Source organism: Aotus nancymaae, unplaced genomic scaffold (assembly GCF_030222135.1).
Source record: "Aotus nancymaae isolate 86718 unplaced genomic scaffold, 86718_ANA_hifiasm-v0.15.2.pri h1tg000014l, whole genome shotgun sequence".
Classification (NCBI taxonomy): Eukaryota; Metazoa; Chordata; class Mammalia; order Primates; family Aotidae; genus Aotus; species Aotus nancymaae.
In genome coordinates, this window is record NW_026988425.1 from 116,791,369 (window position 1) to 116,810,862 (window position 19,494).

Below are 19,494 nucleotides of genomic sequence, written 5' to 3' on the forward strand. Positions count from 1 at the left end.
GAGACGACCTGGGGTCAATCCCCATCATCAAAATCTTGCTGCTCTGAGCATTTCTCTGCTGAGGACATTTCCTTTAGTGAACATAGAATTATTCACTTTAAAAAACCCCTCTAAGCCTTTACTCTGAATTGCAACCACAAAGGTAGGCATGCTCTTGTTTTTGTCTGGGGTATTTTCCCCCACTATTTGCTGTACCTCATTAAATGTAAATAGTTCAGCGTCTATGTCCATATTTTATTATTCTTTTCACAAATGAAACATTTTTTCAGCTGTCAGAGACCTTGAAAAAGTGATCATGTTAAGACATCTGGTTTTTTCCCGGGCGGCTCCCGAAGATGGCGGAGGTGCAGGTCCTGGTGCTAGATGGTCGAGACCATCTCCTGGGCCGCCTGGCAGCCACTGTGGCTGAGCAGGTACTGCTGGGCCGGAAGGTGGTGGTCGTTCGCTGCGAGGGCATCAACATTTCTGGCAATTTCTACAGAAACAAGTTGAAGTACCTGGCTTTCCTCCGCAAATGGATGTACACCAACCCTTCCCGAGGCCCCTACCACTTCCAGGCCCCCAGCCGCATCTTCTGGCGGACCGTACGAGGCATGCTGCCCCACAAAACCAAGCGAGGCCAGGCGGCCTTGCACCGCCTCAAGGTGTTTGACGGCATCCCACCGCCCTATGACAAGAAAAAGCGGATGGAGGTTTCTGCGGCCCTCAAGGTCGTGCGTCTGAAGCCTACAAGGAAGTTTGCCTATCTGGGGCGCCTGGCTCACGAGGTTGGCTGGAAGTACCAGGCAGTGACAGCCACACGGGAGGAGAAGAGGAAGGAGAAAACCAAGATCCACTACCGGAAGAAGAAACAGCTCATGAGGCCACGGAAACAAGCCGAGAAGAACGTGGAGAAGAAAATTGACAAATACACGGAGGTCCTCAAGACCATGGACTCCTGGTCTGAGCCCAATAAAGACTGTTAATTCCTCAAAAAAAAAAAAAAAAAAAAAAAAAAAAAGACATCTGGCTTGATTGCTGGCGACACTGAAGCTGAGGGTTTCCAGAAGAGCAGACTCAGAACAAAGTCTTATTCTTAACATTGTCTTAGAAGAGGTAGTCTTTAACACCTCATTTTCAAACATCCTACCATGTTTGCTGCTGGCACACGCCAGCCCCCCATTATAACCCACTGCTCTGGCTGGGCTCACTCGCTCAGCTCGGCCTGCCCTCCTACTTACCCTAGCCCTAGGCGCCAGCCTGGCTCTAACTGGAAGCCACCTTCAGTTTGCATTCTGATCTGCAGCTTTCACCTTCATAAGCCAGACTTTGAGAGTATAACAATAACTTGGGTTAACGTAAATATTTACAAACTCTGGGGGCAGGGGGCGGTTTTGTATACTTTATGCTCATTGTAGAAAATGTCGATAAGAAAAAAATCTCCCATATCCTACATTCCAAAGATAAATACTACTAATATTTGATGTATGCATTTCCAGATTTCTTTGCAAATATTTTTCTACGTCCTACACAAACACATATCCATCTATATCTATATGGATATGGATAAATACTCTAATGTGGATGTATATGCCAACATAATATATAAGTGATTATACTATGCATATAGTTTTATAAGGTACTTTTTTATTTTCCACAAAGGAATTGTATTCTATTTTCAGTAAATACATAGGTACTTTATCATTGCTAATGAGATGAGGCATTCAGTTATATTAATATGCCAGGACTTACTTGTAATAAATAGACATTTTATATGATGACCAAGTTTTTTATTATTAATAAATTGGTGCTTCAATTTTAACCAAGTTATGTCATTATCATCTAGGATGCCTTCTTAGAAGAGCATTTTCAATGTAATAGGATATGGATACTTTTTAAAGCTTTTGCTACATATCTGTATTTTGTTCCAGAAAAGTGGTACAAATGTATGCTTCTAGCAGTAGTGCATGAATCAGCTTAAGCTTTGACTGTATTTAAATGCTATTTCCAGGATCAATGATTAGAGGTATCATGAAGATGGCTTTTTTGTTACCAGTCAGTTACTATTTAACCAGGTCAATAGCGGTCAGTAGCATTGTTGATGTTATAAAGGTTATGAAATCCTTAATTAAATGATATAGTCTAGTAACAAATGACAATTGACTTAAATACAGACATAAGATTCATAATATATTTTCAGAGCCAAAAGCACCCTAGCAAAAACCAAAAATATTTATTTTTATCACAGATACAGCATTCATATGCAATGCTTTGAGACAGGCCCCTAATAGGTCATCTTTGCCTAAATTTTCTCTTTGGTTCTAGGTGTATATTTCTCTCTTAGTGCAAGATATCTGTCATCTTTCTAGCTATTATCTATCTATCTATCTTCCTCCATATAGTTATGCAATCCCATACCTCCAGAGTCCATTTCCAACTCTTTTACCAACTTTCTGATTTCTGTTATAAACATTGTCAATTCTCCTGTTTCCCAGGCTCAGCATGTCGGAGCTGTCTTTAACACAGATCAAAATCATTACATTTCTCTGTACTATCCCTTCTTTATATTTCCACCAAACGAAATCTGGGCTTCATATCTTTCTCTCTACATTTCTGGTCTCCTTGCTACTGGGTTTTTTCCTGTTTCTCATTCACTTGTTATTTTATAACTAATTTTTAAATTTTCGTAAGTTGTGACTCAGACTCAGCTACTCCCCACATCAAATGCTCTAAATAACTCCTGACTGCTTTCTGGAATAAACCTAAATATCATTTCTGGGTATCCCATGCCTGAATACTTTCATCCAATTTAGCTGTCCCGTGATGTCTCTCTCAATTCTCAATTCTTCCCTTCACGAATTCTCCAGTCTAGCTGAACTGGAGTATTGCTGTGCTCTGAACATGTTCCACACAGTTTTCATTTTAAAATTTGCCCCAATCATTCCTTCTCCAGCATGCTTCTGCTCTTCTACTAGTCCCATGCCTTTACTATCTACTCCATCTTTAATATTTCTTTAGAGTTTTAATTCAAAAAAGCCAAGAAGCCTTCCACCAATACATTTACACTACATATTATTTAGTCTTTGGACATGATCCGTATTTGTTTTCTTCTATCATCCCTGTGGTTAGTCAGTTTAGCTGCTTGTGAGCAGGAGCTATGACCTGTTTCTCTATGAATCTCCTGCAGTTACCGAGTGCCTAGAGTAGAACAGTTGCTCTAAAATAGCTGTTGGGTGCCAGGAAGATAGGAAAGGCTAGAAGGGAAACTTGGTAAACTAGTACATGTTAAAAACATGCTTTGATACTTGAAAAGATGGAAAAAATAACTTTTATGCTCAATGAAAATTCAAGTCATGTTAGATATTCCAAGTGACATAATCCACTTTATACTTTTAGAAATCCCAGAATCCAGGAAGTGACAATGGGTTTCTTACAGATAAGTTAATTCTATGAGGGATACTTTTTATTCCAAGTGGCTGTTTCTCAAGGGCCAGTACCATAATAAGGCTTTGCTTGATCATCCTGTATAGTGACGAGGCTGTTCAGAAGTTGTACTCTGTCCTTTCCAGTAAGTAGTGTGCCTCACCTTATGTGAGCTCTTGGTTTTTCTTCTCTTTTCTTTTTTTTAAATTATACTTTCAGTTCTGGGGTACATCTATAGAATGTGCAGGTTTGTTACAAGGGTATACAGGTGCCATGGCGGCACTGTTCACTGTAACAGACTTGGAAACAACCCAAATGCACATCAATGATTGACTAGATAAAGAAAATGTGGCACATATACAACATGGAATACTATGCAGCCATAAAAAAAGAATGAGTTCATATCCTTTGCAGCAACATTGATAAAGCTGGAAACCATCATTCTTAGCAAACTGACACAAGAGCAGAAAATCAAACACTGCATGTTCCCATTCATAAGTGGGTGTTGAACAATAAGAATACATGGACACAGAAAGGAGAACATCACACACCGGGGCCTATCAGGCAGTGGGCGGGGGGCGAAAGGAGGGAATAGCAGGGGGTGGGAGGATAGGGGAGGGATAGCATTTGGAGAAATACCTAATGTAGATGATGGGAGAGAAAAAAAATCCTCTAAATTTCATTGATATTCCTTTTTTTTTTTTTTTTTTTTCTCAAGCTCTTATTTCTTAGAAACCTGTAACATCTTGTCCTTCACAACTGGTGTGCTCCAAGTTGATTGGGTCTATGAGGAAAAGTAACTTCCACTATTGATAAAGCTGCTGCCCCAATCCCCAGATCCCAAAACAAAAAGGAAGACAAGACACCTAAAAGATTTATAACTTTGTTTTTAGTTTTTATATTTTTACACTAATTTTGACGAAGCATAAGAACTAGTATTTCACTAGTAACTCAATCTCTACCAATGAGTGAAGTTGGATTTAAGGCAGTGAATTGCATAAGAATCTTGTGTAATAGATAGTGCCTATAAAATTATTTTAATACTGATACTAAGAAATGATACTCAACTGTTCAAAAACCTCCCGTGGGTCCCCACTGTCCCTAACATATAGCCCATGCATGATTTGCTAGCCCCTTTTATAGTCAAGCTATACCTTGACTTGAAAAATATACCTTTACATTCTTACTTCTAAATAAAATCATATAGGCATGTGATGCCAGGCTATAACATTTGGTTTAATCCAATCAGCAGTTGGAAACCATTTACCACATTTAATATGAGGAGTAGCTGAGTCAGAGCCATGCCCTAGGGATAAAGGAGTCGAGTAGTAAACAGGAACCCTCCATTAGAGGGAGATGGGCACATCAATAGCTTCACTCCTTGCATCCTTTAAATATTCCACTAGTCTGGAATGCTGATTCTGGTACTCTAAACCCTATTCAATGCCCATATTTAGTGCATGAAACATTTCCCGATTATTTCACTTTAAAGGGACAAACTATTCTCTTTTTAGGCATTCTATAGCACAAATTGTCTGAGATCATGGAAGTTTTCGATTAGTGATTGCTTTGCTATATATCATTGTCTTACATGATCATTTAATGGGGTTTTTAATGTATGATATTTGTTTCTTCAATTAGATTATAAGTTTCTTGAGATCTATAGTTATATTGTACACGTCTTTAGAACCAAGGGACAAATTTACATAATATATTTACCGTAGATATGCTATCAATATTTGGCAAATATTGTTAATGCATAATCAAGTTTAGTTTGGGAAACGTTGATTGCTCTGTTACCTCTGGCTCCCTCTAGTGATTCCCAAAACATAACATCTAGCTGCACATTTCTGTTTCATTCCATTTGCTGGAATTTTACAACTATCAGATGTGATGCAGAGAACAAATTCAGCTACAAGCAAAAAAAAAAAAAAAAAAAAAAAAAAAAAATCATGTAAGACAATAATATATAGCAAAGCAATCGCAAATTGAATGCTTCTACCATTGTACAATTTGTGCTACAGAGTATCTGAAAAGGGAATAATTTGTCCCTTTAAGGTGAAAGTAACAATAAACTATTCTTGTATTATTTTTGCTTGCTTAATAATATCATAATTATTACAGCCAAAGTGCATCAATTGCCTATTTGATGCCAAGGGCTGCTGAAGACATCATACGTATTTTCTCACCTAACCTGCACAAGAATCCTGTGAGATAGCTATTATTGTCTTCCAGCAATTTACAGGGGAAGAGACCAAGACACAGCAATGTCTAGGGACTTGCTTAAGGACACACAGTGGGACTTCCCTCATTCTAGTGTAGACAGACTGGAGTATATGAATGGATACCTTGAAACTCTGGAATAACTGGGCTGTTGGCCGATGTGCTTTACCCCTAAATCTTAATCAAGAACGTATGGTTCTGACAAACACGTGTGCGAAGTCGGCAGTACTTAGTTTATTTTGAAAAGAATTGAACAACTGCATAGGGCAATGGAAATAAAGGAAGCTTGTTCAAATGGCCAGTCTATGCTCATATTTCTAAATGAGGTAGCTATTTCAGAATAAGCCTTATGTTCCCTTCTACTGTTTTGCCTATGAATCGACCTAATTAAATATTAAATGATTTGCATAGTAATAACACATGTACCTTATCTGTTAGTATCACAAATGGAATTAAAATTAAAAATGTCATATAAAGTGGGAAAATAGTATCTAAGGTTAACATTAGTGTTGATCTCTTATTGTATGAGAGAGATAATTATATCACTAAATAAAGAACAAAGTGCATAAATTAAAAAGAAAAATCTCTTTCACAATCTATGTTACCTTCTTGCAGGAGGTAAATAATGTAGGTAGGTCTTACCCAAATAATGGTAGACTTTGAATACAAATCTTTATTTCAATACATATATATTTTTTTGAGTATAAATCATACATTCTCCCTCGCTAGACAACACCAATATTTTTTGAGAACAAAACTTAAAATCTCTGTCTCTCTTTTCCTGAGCATACATTATTATTAACAAGAGGCATCTGGTTCCCATTAATATTGAGAGAAGCGATCTATCTTAGGAATTATGGTTGAAGTTGAATTGTAGGGCAGGCGAATTAGTCATCCGTCCTGATTCACATGCATTTGTAGTCATGCTAATCACCAGCAGGAATCAAGTCAGTCTCTCTCTCTCTCAAAATGAATTAAATAATGTAAAATCTCTTCCACTGTATTTAGGGCAAGTGAGTCATATGTGCATGTGAGATCGAGAGCATCAATGTGCATGAGGTGTGTGTGTGGGGTGTGTGTGTGTGTGTGTGTGTGTGTGTGTGTATGTACGAGGAGAGCGAGAAAGGTGGGGAGTGGGAGAGGGAAGTCCTTGGAAATAAGTCATCATGTTGCCATTCACAGCAAATACTCTACCTACTACAAAAAAACAAAACAAAAATCAGGTCTTTAAACTTCTCCATGGGTTTATGAGAACTACTTTTAGGGATTATCCAGGTACTTGGAAAGGCAGTCAAAAAATAAATGATTTCTCATTAAAAAATTAATAAAATGGAATTTGCAGAGACAAATGAGAAGTCTCCAGGAGTGAACAATGGCCTGTGGCAGCCAAAAGATGTAATGTGATTGAAAAGTAGGGTTGCTTAGTGTCCAGAACCCCTAATTCTAAGCAGATAGAATTAGATTTGCAGTCTCTGCCTGCCAGTCATTTGCTCTGTGACCCTAGAAAAACTGCTCAGCCTTTCTGAGCCTCCTTTTCCTCACCTGTAAATGAAATGAATGGTATTTATGTCATGGGACCATGGTAAGAACTAAACTAAATAAGACCTTCTCTTTGAAATGCTTTTAAGGCCCACAGTGTGGTTGAAGCTTCCAATAATACTTAGTTCCTCTTTTGGTTCCTTTCACCTTACCTTGGGAAGGCTGGTCAGTCGCCAGTCTGTCACCTGCTTGAAATATCTTCACATAGCTATGCTAGTCTCACATAATGGCAGATCCTGATTATCTTAGATGAAGTAAGATAAACAGATCAGAAGCTTCAGTTCTGCCTGGACTAATTAAATAATGGCTTGTTCATCTACATTTTGGCCCCCAGCCAAATGTCGACCTTGACATTGCCCATGAAGATGTATGGTTCCCTTCTTTGCCAAAGAAAAAAAAAAAATCAAATTTGATTGACAGTTCCTATTTCTTAGAAAGTATTTTGGTATTCATGTATACCTTCTTCTTTTGCTTTTCTTTCCTCCCTTCCTTTTCTATCTCTCAACCCTTTCCCCCATAAAAAAGAAAAAAAAAAAGAGTTTGATTATAGAAAATGTCAAGAGTTTCTCATTTTAATAAAAAAAAAAGCACCTAACTTAAGCAGGGGAAAAAGTATTTTGTGAAAATAGGTGTCTCTTGCTTATGAAGTTGAAATCTTGAAGTAGCTTGTCATGGCTAAAATTTGGCAGAAAGCGCTGAATGTCCTTTGAATGATATTAAGATAGAGGTCAAAAGAAGAAGAAAATTGTCTCACAGAAGGCCATTAGATATTCCCATAGGAAAAGTACTATAATGGTCCCATAGCTATACACTGTTGAAACCAGTGGCTCACAAAATGCAGAGTGATGAAATGAGGCTTGTTTTATACTCTGCTTCATTAGATTTCAGGTTCAGAAGTGAAGGGTTATAATATGTGGCCAGATGGGCTAGGAAAGCTGTTGGAAGAAAAAAAGAGGCATCAAGGAGAGGTCAGATGTTGCAGAGTAAGAAACTTCTCATAAAGCAAATGAAAATATAAATTAAGCCATGGCAATATGGAACAGGGGCATAATAAACCTTGACATTTCCACAATGTGTGAGAACTGTTACACCCTGTGCTCTGCAGATCGTATTTGTGAGATGTTCTCTTGGATGAAGGCCATTGACAAGTGTTATCTTTAGAAATTGTCGTCAGTAGTCCAAGAGTGGGAAGCAAAGACTGGAATCAAGTTGTGGGGGAAAGAAAAGTCATTGTTGACTGAACGCCAACTGCCTGCCAAGTACTACACTAAGTGCTTTCCATTTTGCTCAGTCCTCAGCAAACATGTTGTGCTTTTGAGATTGTTACGGCCTTCTTGCAGATGAGATAACTGAGTACTGGTACTACTAAATAATATGACCCAGTCAACATGGCTGATGAATAATAGCACTGAAATTTTACCCAGACCTTGATGAGTTTAGTGATGTTTATTTCTTCTCACTATAGCAAGTCTGCCATAAAGAAAAGAAATAAATTTATGTGTTTATTTAACTTATTGAAATTTATTATTTTAAAAAATTTTTTAAAGAAAAGAAATAAATTATCTGAAATCTGAGATGACTTTTCTAATCCATCACTCCCAAAATGTACTGAAGGGGACACTAGTCTTGGGATTTATTTACCAAAAAAATCATTGTTGTTAAATGTGTATGTCCTTATATATTCTTTGGTGTCTTTTCAAAGATTCAAACTCATATTAGCTTAATTAAATTTCTGACAATCCCTATGCTAAAAGAAATAAAGTTGTTGACTGGGCAGGGTGGCTCATGTCTGTAATCTCAGCACTTTGGGAGGCCAAGGCAGGTGGATCACGAGGTCAGGAGATCAAGACAATCCTGGCCAACATGGTGAAACCCCATCTCTACTAAAAATACAAAAATTAGCTGGGCATTGTGGCAGGTGCCTGTAGTTGTAGCTACTCAGGTGGCTGAGGCAGGAGAATCTCATGATCCAGGGAGGTGGAGGTTGCAGTGAGTTAAGACTGCACCATTGCACTCTTGCCTGGAAACAGAGCAAGACTGTCTAAAAAAAAAAGAAAGAAAGAAAAAGAAAAAAGAAATAAAGCTGTTTAACTCTATTTAACTGAGGTTCAAAATTTTCTTTTGACGATAGCACCTTTAAATCTCTGATTGAATCAGTGCTCAACCCAATATTCTTTAAGAAATGCCATTCCAAAAACCAACACGACATTCCTAATCTTCCTCCTGTCTGGTTGTTTCCATCGGCAATGGATTAATAAACATGCAGGATTGAAAACTCATGGCCAGTAGGAGAAGGACCTCTTTCATTAAAAAAGAAAAAGTCAAGGTACATGGAGCAGACCAACATAGAACATACTTAGTTTTGGGTTTTGAGAAGTAGGGTTCAAATCTAACCACTGTCTCTTCTTGGATAGGCAACTTTGGACAAGATTAATCTCCCTGAGTCCCAGTTCCCTCATCTGTACAATAAGAATAATAAATTCTACTTAACAAGATGGTTATAAGAAGATAAAATAATAACTCATATAAAACATTCTGTAAACCATGAAAAGCTAAGTGACATTATTTTAACCTTGCTATTTCTTTAAGTAATCTCATTATTTCTTCATGTGTCTTTTCTGTTGTTATTGTAAAATTAATTGCAAGACATAAACATAAATGTTCTGAGACCTCTGGATTATACCAGTTGTGTGAGTAGTTAGGAGAGGAAGTCAAGTCAGCAACAACTCTCTATGACTTCTACAGTGGAATTATAATTATGGTAGGACTGCCCTAATGTGATATGTGGTCTTCATCTAAAACCAAGACTTACCGTCATATCTAAGGCTGAAACAGCAGACTCTAGGAAATCTCACTTAAACATGTCACAATATTCTTATTACTCCTAATTGGTTTTGTTCAGAAAATTCTAGACAACACATAATTTAAATCATATAAAAGTGTTTTCATAGGTCAAGAGTAGGTGAATAAAGGACATGAATAGACATTTCTCAAAAGAAGGTATACAAATGGCCAACAAACATATGAAAAAATGCTCAGCGTCACTAGTCATCAGGGAAATGAAAATTAAAACCACAATGCAATACCAACTTACTCCTACAAGAATGGCCATTAATAAAAAGTAAAAAAAAAAAAAAAAAAAAGATGTTGGCAGGCAGGATATGGAAAAAAGAGAATGCTTATACACTGCTAGCAGGAATCTTAATTAGTACAATCACTATGGAAAACAGTGTGGAGATTCCTTAAAGGACTAAACGTAGATCTACCATTCAATACAGTAATTTCACTACTGGGTATCTACCCCAAGGAAAAGAAGTCGTTGTATGAAAAATACACTCACATTTGTATGTTTATAGCAGCATAATTAACAGTTGCAGAGACATGGAACCAACCTCAGTGTCCATCAACTATTTAGCAGATAAAGAAAATGTGGTACATATACACACTATTTTTTTTCTTTTAATGGCTAAGTAATATTCTGCCAAAAGTACATTCCGTAGTACGTGGACTACTACCCAGCCATTAAAAAGAACAAAATGATGTCTTTTGCAGTAACTTGGATGGAGCTGGAAGTCATTATTCCAAGTGCAATAACACAGGAGTGAAAAAGCAAAACCTTATAAGTGGGAGCTAAGCTATGAGTAAGCAGAGGCAGAAAGAGTGACATATGGACTTTAGAGACTAAGAAGGGGAGGGGGAGGAGGAGCAGGGATAAAAAACCTACATATTAGGTACAAGATACACTACTCAGGTGATGGGTGCACTAAAACCTCAGAATTTGCCATGATATAATTCACCCATGTAACAAAAAACCACTTGTGTCCCAAAAGCTATATGAAATAAAAATTTTGAAAAACAGAGTGAGCTGGGTGCAGTGGCTCAAGCCTGTAATCCCAGTACTTTGGGAGGCTGAGGCGGGTGGATCACGAGGTCAGGAGTTTAAGACCAGCCTGGACAATATGGTGAAACCTCCTATCTATCAAAAAAAAAAAAAAAAAAAATTAAGTAGGCATGGTGGCACATGCCTGTAATCCTAGCTACTCGGGAGGCTGAGGCAGGAGAAACACTTGAACTTGGGAAGCAGAAGTTGCAGTGAGCAGAGATCATGCCATTGCACTCCAGCCTGGGTGACAGATTGAGACTCTGTCTCAAAAAAATAAAAACAACAATAAAAAAGAAAAGAAAAAAGAAAAAGAAAAAAAGAGTGGGTTAAAAAAAAAAAAAAAGAAATAATTCTAAATGCCCTCAAGCTGCACACTTGTGGAGTAAGCAAAGAATTTTTAGGAAAAGAACACAATTTAAGTGTCATATTAAAAACTTACAGACTTTTTCTTCATGAAATTTTGATAAGGTATATAGGAGGTCATTTAGTGAACTGGACTTTTATGGGGAAAATTGCATGAGTTCCTCACAAAAAGGTGGAACCAGCTTGAGTCTCTGCTAACATGTAAGGTTGACAAGTACAGAGGGTGGTTTTCTATACACTGCCCTGCTCTGTTGTCTAGAATTGATTCTGCTCAGGTGGTTGATAAACAGGAGGTTGGTGCAAACGTAATTGTGGTTTTGTTACTGAAAATAATGGCAAAATTCATGATTCCCTTTGTACCAACTTTATACTTGTTAATGAAGTTAGCAAATAAGCGGACAGTCACCATACCAGTGTGTACATTGTAGGTATTCACCTGCAGGAAGTTCAAAATTCCTCATGTATTGATACTGCCCACACTAATTCTTGTGATTCAAAATGCCATATCTCACTTTACCTACTACTAGCTGTGTAATTGAAAGAAAGCCGTTTAACCTTTCTGTGTATGACTCTCATGTTTCAAGAGGAAATAAAAACATAAAATGAAACCCTTTTCTATGATTTTGTGCCTAGTACACAGTGGGAATGAAAATCAAATTCCATCATAATGTTACAATCTCAATTACTTCTTTAACCAAAACAACCAAATTGCAACCTCATTCTATTCCCTTAAAAGACAATTATCTTGCAGAGCTTCTATTACTCACAGGAAAGAATGTGAGAAAATAAAGGAACTCTAGTTTTCTGGGAGGCCCTGTGCAGTGATATGGATAATTTATAAAAGCTGCAATTTATCAAGCATTTACTCTCTGCCAGGTATTATCCCTGATATCCAGAGATGGCATCCCCTGCCCTTCATCTTGACTCTGGGCTGACTTGTTTTAAAGAAAAGAATGTAGCAGTGTGGGTTCCAAGGCTGGGTCAGTTTCTACCGTAGTTTCTTGGACTCTCCTGGAACACTGTCACCATACTCTAAGAAGCCTAAGACACATAGAGAGGCCATATGCAGGCATTCCACTTGAAAATCCCAGCTGAGCCCAGCCTTCAAGTCATCCCAGCCCAGGTTCCCAACCTGTGAGTGAGCCAAGCCTCCAGATGATTCCAGCTCCCAGCTGTCCCTGTCACTCAAGCTGTTCTCCAGTCATACTAGCTGAGGCCTCAGAGGCTGTGGAGCAAAATCAGACCACCTCTGCTGTGCTCGATTTAAATTCTTGCTTCACTTGTAAATTATTTTTAATCCTTTCTGTCCTCCACAGGTCACAGCCATGAAGTAAAAAACAAGTGGGAAATGGCCTTAATTGGAAGGAAGTCACTGATTCCAGAATTTATTTTGCTGTGAGAAGGAAGAACACTGACATGGAAACACTCATTTCGAAGTTGACAGAATGCTGCCTGGAGGAGTCTAAGAGAAAAGTAGCATGAGTTGTCTACCATGCAAAGAGAACGATAGCTCTTATTACAATCATCCTGCCTAAAAGAATCCCAGTCAGTCGGTATAAATAAATAATCAGAAACCTGGGGAGGAGCCAAAGGTCCCAGAGAGAAAATTGTATCTATTAATACATTTTTAAACAGATGGAAGATAAATGAATAGTGTTTGACATGGAATTGCAATATATTTGTAATACAGTCATTCATGAGATTGTCTCGGATGGTCAGTTGGTGGGCAAGGAATAACCAAGGGAACGGGGCTGGAAACAACCAAGTTGTTGAAATCACTTCCAGTGGTTGTTAGACTCTTCCCAAATATAGTTAGGTGATTCTCAGACTTACATTTAGGAAGCATCTGTAATTGACTAACGGTAGAAAAATTAGATTCTGGGGGAAAAATACCCTAAAAGAAAAATTAGATTCTGGGGGAAAAATACCCTAAGTAAAAGGTAGCATTATTTTTGATGAGATGTAAGGGAAAGACAAAGAGATAAACATTTGTTAATTATAATATCTTTAGACTTTTTTGGTTTGTTTGTTTGTTTGTTTTCTGAGACAGAGTCTCACTTTGTTACCCAGGCTGCAGTGCAGTGGCACCATCTCAGCTCACTGCAACCTCCACCTCCTGGGTTCAAGTGATTCTCCTGCCTCAGCTTTCCAAGTAGCTGGGACTATAGGCGCTTGCCACCATGCCTGGTTAAGTTTTTGTATTTTTAGTAGAGATGGGATTTCACCATGTTGGTCAGGCTGGTCTTGAACTCTTGACCTCAAATTTCTGCCTGCCTTGGTCTCCCAAAGTGCTAGAATAACAGGCATGAGCTACCACCACGGTGGGCTGTAAAATCTTTCCTGAACATTTGCTACTCCATATATATCTATATCTCTTCCTTGCCTATTCCCTACCTTTTTCCAGTGTCATGTCCCTCATGTTCCTGAGGATCCAGCTCAGGCTTTGCTCATTTTTTCATTGTCCTGGCATTTGTTGAGCATAAATTTAGACGAGATATCATGCTCGATGCTACATATACAAAGTCAAATAGTATAGCTTCTGCCTTCAAGGAGCTCTTTATTTAATGGGAGAGACAAATGCTTAAATAGACCACTGCAGGATCGTGTAATAAGTCTTCAATAAGGACACGCATGCCGAGGAACCTAAAACAGCATACAAGAGGATCCTGAGCCCACCCTGTGTGCCTCAAAAAAGGGCTTCCACAGGAAGTTCTGGCAGGAATGTACCCTGAGGAATGAAGAGGATGGAGTAGGAGAAATCAAGATTGGGGAGGAGGCTGTGAGCAAGAAGGGATCATTATCAAAGCAAGCAGGTGCCAGTGAGCAAGGAGGGATCATTATCAATGTATGCAGGTGCCTGGGAGGTGGGAAAGACAAGGAACAAGAATTGTCTGGGAATTGCAGGTTCTCCTTTGAGGAGCACGTCTTGACAGCCTTTATTTTTTAATTGCATTTTGTATGATCTCCCCCATAGCCCTGCCACATTATCAAATGCTTCACTATACTCATTATTTGATCAGTCTGTCTCTCTGGCTGGGTTTTGAGCCCTTTCAAGGAGGGGCTACGTCATTTATCTGAACATCCCTAGATCCTAGTTCGGTATTCAGTACATGCCTAGTGATTTAGCCTACCTACATTTATTGTCAGTGTAAAGCACCAACTGATCCAGCTATTCAGTAAAATGGGTCTCTGAATTTGATTTCATACCCAAGGGTTTAACTGGAATAAAATTGATTGTGACCAGGTTGATATCACTGATTTATCTCAGAACCCTGGCTTCCCTTAATAGGATTGGTTCACACAATAGGGAGGGCATTTTCAAATCAGGCAGACCCTGATGGAAATCTGCTTTGCTCCCTGACAACTCAGTGCCCCTGGATGCTTTCCATGTCTTTGAATCTTGTGGTTTGTAGCTGTAAAATAGGGAGGACAATACACTTAAAGTTTTGCCATGAAGATTCAGTGAATAAAGGATTGGAATCGCTTCCTAGCATTTGGTACATGAGAGGCACTTAAAAGAAGCAAGTCGTATCTCCTTGGCTCTCACCTCCCCTCTTTCCAGCTTCTATCCTTTATAAACTGGCCTAAAGGCCATAAACAAAGAGAAATACGAATCATTAGTGCAGCTCCTCTTTCATTGCTGTAGGCACCACTTACTGAATTCTAGCTGTTGGGCTCTTTGTATACATTATTTCCAATTATTTCAGAGCACAGCTGGGTAGGAACCGCTTCTGGTTCCCAGGTGAAAAAAATTGAGATCATTTGCCCCAGTTCGCACAGCTGGGCAGGGACTGGAATTGTAGCCAGGAAGTGGGTTTTCGTGAGCCTGTGAGAGCTGGCTGCTAGGTTTTCAGAAATTCCATGAGCCGATTTTTAAATAGAGCCATTATCTAAAATTAAATTATTCAGGCTTACAATTAATTTGATGAAACACATTACATTAAAAACAAATGCAAAAATAATGAAAACTCATCACTACATAATTATTTTCTAGATGTCACTGTAACTGATGTCAAGAGTCAGCCTCCTGGTTATGCTTGGCCCACCACCTCTTTTTGTAGATGAAGTTTTATTGAAAGACAGCCATGCCCATTTGTGGACGAGGCTTCTGTGTGCCAGGGGCTTTAGATAAGCAATCTCAGTCAATTTAACAATCTAACGTTCATCAATCACAATATTGATTAATAGGATAGAGTCAGACCACCTGGGATTTAATTCGCTCCCAGTCCTAACTTGGCAAGTGTGACTTTGGGGATGTGATTTAACTGCTCTGCTTCAGTTTTCTACATCTGTACTATGGTCTTTTGTGCCTTGGTTCCTGGGGGATTAAAGAAAAAACTGCTTCAGAGAGCTTAGAAAAATTTGATGCATTAGCAACAGGACAGTAACTGTTGGTCATTATGGTTTGATTCTCTCCAGGAGATGGTAGGTCAGAGATCATCCCAGACTGGCCAAGAAACTGAAAGATCAAATGACTCACCAAGGTACACTAAGTACGGCAGCCTAGATTCAAACCCAAATCTTTCTGATATTTAAATCCATGCCATTTCCAATAGGTCATTTAGGGTCTAAATGACAGAACACTCATCAGGGACCCAGCCCAGTGCTCAGCCCAGTTATTGGAGACTGGGTTTTTAGTAGGAAAACAGAGATTAGGATGAGTAAGTTTACTGGAAGTATACTATAGAGGCTTTTTGTTTGTTTCTTTCTTTGTTTTCTGTCATCTCAGAAAAAGGAGCTTGTACTAAATTTGGAATTTGCTAAGGAGTGATCAAAAACTTCTCAGCAGTACAGAGACATGGTTTGTTCTGTCATGGTATGTAGTAATCTGCTCCCTAATCGAGCAACAGTTGGTTGTGTTGGGTGACTAATCAAATCACCCATCTGTGGGAAAGTTCCAGCTGCTTTCTGCATAACCCACCAGGTCCTCCAGCTGAAACTCATTTATCTAGTGCATGTCTCTGTTGGTGGTATCATGGTATACATTGCTTTCCAAGCAAGATCAATCCCCTACGGGCATTTCCTACTCTTTCCTGTCTTTCACAATTACATCCCAATTAAGTAAGGAAGTCTTGCCAACTACTATACCTTAAAGTTTTCCCTTCCTTCAGGCCCCCTCTCCACACCGAAACTACCCTCATTTCCAGCACCCATGATCTCTCATTATGGTTGGAAGTCTGTATAGTACAGTGGTGACAGCTCTGTCTCTGACCTTACCAGACTGATTGGGGTGGTGCTCCCACTCCGCCAGATACTGGATAGAACACCTTGGGCAACCTACTTAGACTTTGTGGCTCGTAATATTATTGAGGAATTAAAAAAGTTAATACTTCTAATGTGCTCAAAACAGTTCCTTGTATACAGGAGGAGCTCAATAAATGCTATTGTTGCTGATACTAATAACTAGATTGATAACATCTTGCAACCCAATATTTGTGGATCCAGAGTCTCCTCACTCTAAAGCAGTGTCCACATCAGTACCTGGGTGATATTTCTAAAACACTTGCCTCCTCTCCAGCCCACTCTGCTACCAAACTCCAATTTCTTAATGTCTGTGCCGATCTTGCCTACACTATTTACATTAATGTTGCTTAGTATGCACCTCAGATATTCCTCATTATACAGCTCTACACATCTCCAGGGATGTCATGCTTTATTCTCTTCCTGCCACTTTATGCTTCAACAAGTATCAAGTACTTAAGATCCCTGGAACATGCGCCATTGTGTCTGTTCAAATTCACGCATCTTCAGAAGTGTCTCTTAGAGAGATTAGAGATCACTGTATTCAGGTCTCCTTTTCCTAATATTCAATCTCACTCTTATGATGATTTTTCTTTGTAGCACTTATATATTATACATTTACTTTTATATTTATTACTGGTCTGTAGACCCTATTCGAAAAAAACTTAGCAGACACCTTATCACACTCATCTCTGTATCACTGGCACCTAAAAGGGTGTCTATTCATCTAAAAATAAGTTTGCGTGTACCAAGCTCCAGCCAACCTAGTATGTCCTAAGTTGTTGAACAAAAGAATAAAGGACAAATGATGGTTCAAATAAGGGAATATCTCATACCTTGTGCTTTTCCATGGCCTAGTCTCTCTGAAACAAAAGCCTTTTCCCACCTTGTCTTCCCTGAGAACTCTGATTCATGCGTCAAAATCTATCTCAATTACCAACTCCACCGTTACATTGAGGCAGGAGAAAAATAGGAAAAATGAGGCCGGAGAACAGCAAAGGGAATTAAAAGTTGGATAAAGAGCAGAATAAGGAAAAGCAGAGAACAGAAGCAAGGTGAAGGGATGCGTGAACAGGAAGTGAGATAAAAAGCAGAGGTTCAGTACCCAAAACAAAAGTGAGATAAAAAGGTAAGCAAGGGCCCCATGACTAGCAAGATTGGGACCACACCAGTAAGAGGCAGCTCTTCAGAGTTGGGCATGTGCATTAGAGAGAAAAAGTCTCCTTAACATAACCTTGTATGATAATCCTACTCTTAAGGTTCACACCTATTGGCTGCTTATCATGCATGTACTTAAAATTATGAGATAGAGGTGACACACAAGTGCACAGGGGCCAAAGTAACTAAGCAACATACTTATCAATCAAAAGGGCAGCTGGCTAGAGATTAGGCAGCCTTGGGAAGAGAAGGAAAAAACACATACAAAGACACAAAGTACACTGAACTGACGCTGATCTCATCTCACAGAGGTCAGTTTGCCCTCCTGCTCCAAGAGTGTCATACTGCACTTCATACACTTTTGTTTCTTTGCTTTGCTATGTGTGTGTCTTGTCCAGTTCTTTGTTCAGGACACCAAGAACCTGGAACTGAGTGGCACCATCTGGTAGCAACAGGACCCTTGATTTTCACTCTAAAGTAAAACTTTCTACTTCTGCTGTTTTTGTGACTTGGACTTAACAATGATCACAACACGTACAAGTATTTAAAAAGTTGTCCCACATGTAGCCCGTAAGACTCTCAGGGCAGAGCAGAGATGGGACTTTGATGGGACCAGCGTAAGCATTTGTGACTCTTTGTAGAGGTTGCTGGATTGAACTGTGTGATCCTAGAGTTCCTTAGAATGCCTTGCAGATGCCTGATAGGACAGGAGGAGAGGCCTGTGTGGCATCTCTTCAATCACAAATTCAGAGCCTCCAGGTCACAGGACAGAATCGGCTGCCCACATCTTTCATCAACCTTGGCCTCAACAATCTGCTATTTTGGGGCAAAGGAATCACGGAGGGCAGATACTAATGGTGGCTTATATTTGCATTTAGTGAAGAAAATTCAGGGAACTTACATGCAAAATTAGCCCAAGTGCCCAGCTCATGGCAGTCAGCCGATTCTGACTACTAGCCTCCTGTACCCTTCCTTTCTAGGTTTCGAAAAAGTCAAAGGAAGCCTGGAGATTCCTAAAGAATTTTCAGTGCAAAGCAATTTGTGTGCCAGAAATGTCTTTTCTCTCTTCCAGTTATGCCCTTCTTCTTACTATTATTACTGTTTTTTACATTGTGCATAGATAGAAAGTAGACTAAATAACTAGGGAAGATGAGTTTGGATGTACAAACTCCTGCTGACCTAGTGGATAAATGTCAGCAATACAGGCCAGTGAAAAGGAGGGGCTGAGGGGATATGGGGAAAAAAACTGATTGAAGATGAACTTTTCACATTCAAGGTTAATTCTGACCAGAGATACCAAAAAAAATAAAAGATATTTTTTCATCCCTCAACTCTAGGGACATAGCTTGCATCCGATGTTTCCAAGATTCTTCTAAATCTTTACATCTTTTCTGTGGCTTCTATAGGAATACATAATCCCACCTCTCTCTCTCTCTCTCTCTCTCTCACACACACACACACACACACACACACGTCTCATCCTATCTCCCATTCTTATCCCAAGTTAATCTCTTTATCCTTGCCATCTCTAAAATTGTTGTATATGTTCTTATGACACAGACTAAAAATGTGATCACATTGGATATTTTCTTACAAAGAATAAACCACTAGGACATAATCCAAAAAATGCCACTTTTCAGCCTAAGCTGGGATCCCTGCATGCAAGCTGCCACCATCCAGCATCT

The 19,494-nt window shown here is 39.0% G+C and overlaps 1 pseudogene; it reads left to right on the forward strand.

Moving 5' to 3' along the window:
• Positions 1 to 335: 335 nt before the first annotated feature.
• Positions 336 to 919, forward strand: LOC105707604 (large ribosomal subunit protein uL13-like; annotated as a pseudogene).
• Positions 920 to 19,494: the final 18,575 nt, after the last annotated feature.